This window comes from Tupaia chinensis, unplaced genomic scaffold, assembly GCF_000334495.1.
Source record: "Tupaia chinensis unplaced genomic scaffold, TupChi_1.0 Scaffold139833_1, whole genome shotgun sequence".
NCBI classification, from domain to species: domain Eukaryota; kingdom Metazoa; phylum Chordata; class Mammalia; order Scandentia; family Tupaiidae; genus Tupaia; species Tupaia belangeri.
The window spans coordinates 1,249,118-1,252,171 of NW_006199712.1; the positions used below are offsets into that span (position 1 = coordinate 1,249,118).

Here is a 3,054-nt window from a genome sequence, read left to right on the forward strand (position 1 = left end):
CTTTCCGGGCTCTGCGCGTCTCCCCCGGGGTCCTGCTGGGCCGGCGGAAGCGGGAGCCGGCCGGGCGCCAAGGCTGCGTATGTTCATTCTACTCCCTGGGGTTTATGCCTAGGATCAGATTTGGATACATGTGTAAGGATATGTCAGCTGTGCTAGCTAGTGGATATACCTAGACTAATTGAGTTCATTGGTAGAACAATTGAATGGGGGGGGCGGAAGGCATTGAGGGCAATCATGAATGTTAGGGACAATGGAGGAGGAAGACGGGACATGGCAGAGGGTGGGGATGGGGAATCTAGGATGGCAAAACAAAAGGCAAGGTATGCAGGACACAAAAATTGGGAAATCATTTGCTGAGAACATATATGTTGATGTGCTTGATTGAGCCAATGCACAGTGTATTTTGGATGGAAAATTCATATGTGTGTTGTGATGAGAAAAAAAAAATTTATAATAAAAAACATTAAAAATAATAATAGGCAGGATGTTAATGAGAAATAGATATGGTTTATTACCTGTTGATGATGACATGTATAGTATTCTCAACTGAACCGGTCTGGGAAGTATTTCATGATGGGTGAAGTCTTTTTAATAAGCAAAATGAGAAATAGTGATTGATTGTTTAAAAAAAAAATAATAACAATTATTGGGAAAAGCATGGAAAAGATATTGAATGATAAAGCGGGGAGATTGATATCTCTGTATTGACTGACATGCATGGCATTCCCTTTTGAAAAAGCAATGGAAGTCAATGTAGATGCAGAAACATTATATTTTTAAAAAAGAACATCATCCACTGGTATAAAAACTAAAGAACTTGCTTGATTTTAATAAGGAGATATTCATTAAAAGTTAACAGATGCAGAAACATTATATTTTTAAAAAAGAACATCATCCACTGGTATAAAAACTAAAGAACTTGCTTGATTTTAATAAGGAGATATTCATTAAAAGTTCAGCAACCATACATAACAATTAAATGTTAAAATAATTCCATTTAACTTGGGAATAAAATATATAGCTGCCCATTATCATCATGTCCATTCAATATTTTTTAAAGAATAATTTTATATAGGGCCCAGCAGTTAGCATAATGGCTATGTCGCTGGACTCCCACATAGTCGACTGCGGTTTGTGGCCCAGACCCGGTGGCTAAAACTCACGCTGGGCGCATGTGCATGTGTGCCCAAGATCCCGAGAGGAGAATGGAGAAGAGATTGTGGCATGGCCATCCCCCCAGGGGGTGATTTCTCACTTTCTATCTCTGTCTCTCTCTGTTTTTCTGGAGAGCGCACGTGCCCTCTCCAAAAAAAAAAAAGGAATTATTTTATATAACTTTTTATATATTTATTTGTTTATTTATTCAATTTAACCAGAGAAGAACAAGAGTGAGAAAGAGAGAGAGAGGAAAAGCGAGAAAGCAAGACACCAGGTCTGGGACTCAAACCACAGTCACTCATGTGGGAGTCCAGTGCACTTAGCCACCACACCACCCGCTGGCCCCTCAATTCAATATATTAGTGAACATTCAAAGTCAGTACAATAAAGCAAGAAAAATGAAAATTATATAAATAGTGGTATAAATTTCTGTAGTATAAAAATCGCATTATATTAAATTTACATTTTAATTTGGAAGTTGAAAATGTTGACTGAAAAATGGAAAAAAATGTAATAATTTTAACTATTTTGTTTCCTCTAGTTACAACAACCAAAGTTAGATTGTGATTAAAGCGGTATATGGTTAAGGAGTCAGGGAGCAGAATGCATAAGAGGGAAAAAAATTAGAGCAATTAGGGAACAGCAGGTGGTATGGTGGTTAAGGCACTAGACTCTCCCATGGCCAACTGCTATTCAATTCCCAGACCAGTCAGGTTGCTTTCTTACTTTCTGGACCACGGAATTTCTCTGCCTTAAAAGAAAATAATGCCAGGGGACCAGCAGTTAGTGCAATGGCTATGTCGTTGGATTCCCATGTAGTTGACTGCGGTTTGCGTCCCAGACCCGGTGGCTTAAACTCACGCCGGGCGCGTGTGCGTGTGTGCCCAAGATCCTGATAGGAGAATGGAGGAGAAGGGATTGCGGTGTGGTTATCCCCCCTGGGGGGGTGATTTCTCACTCTCTGTCTCTCTGTCTCTCTCTGTCTGTCTGGCAAGTGCACACACCCTATAGCAAAAAACCTCTTCAAAAAAAAAAAAAAAGAAAGAAAGAATGCCAGAAAGAGAAGTCTCCAAAAGACAGCCAAAAAAGAAGTATATTGCATCTCCAGATGTGGAAAAAGAAGTGAAACGGTTGGTGAATACAAATGCAGAGGCTGTCAGTACTCGTTGGGAAGTAATTGCTGAGGTGGAAACAAAAGACAGAAAATCAGGGCCTTGGTATCTCTTGTCCTGGAATTTCTGATCACAGGCAGTGCCATGACTCCTTAGAGTATGATGAACTTCAGGAGATATTCAGTGACCTCGGCAGGGGCAGTTTAGATGAAGACGAGACACAGCAGCAAGATGAAGAAGATATAAACATCATTGATGCCGAGGAAGATCTGGAGAGACAGCTGCAGGACAAGCTAAATGAATCAGATGAACAGCGCCAAGAAAATGAAGGAAACAACCAGCTGCTTATGGGGGTTCAAAAACAGATTGAAAACATGAAAGACAGCCTCCAAGGGACCCAGGACAGGGCCAAAGGACAGGAGGATCTTACCATGAAAGTGGAAAACCTGGCCCGTAAGAATAGATCTCAGACTGTTTTAGATGAACTCAAACAAAAGGAAGACTGTGAAAAGGAGCAGCTCAGCTCTTTGCAAGAAGAGCAAGACTCAGTCTTAGAGAAGTGAGAAGAACTTCAGTACCTAATTTCAGCCCTCAGAGTGGTCAGCATTAGAAAAGCCTTGGCTTCATCACTCAGACTGGACAATTAAGACCTAGCAGTAATGTCTGTTCCCTTTAATGCAGAAAGTTCTTTTGAATTATCTGTTTTTCAATACATTTTGCTAGGTAGTCATCCTATAAGAAGTAGGATTGTGGGCCCAGCAGATGGTCATGTTACTGGACTTCC

At 40.6% G+C, this 3,054-nt stretch overlaps 1 pseudogene; it reads left to right on the plus strand.

The window, feature by feature from the left end:
* LOC102489854 (transcription initiation factor TFIID subunit 7-like) overlaps positions 1–2,833 on the plus strand; it is a 15,363-nt pseudogene extending 12,530 nt beyond the window's left edge.
* Positions 2,834–3,054: the final 221 nt, after the last annotated feature.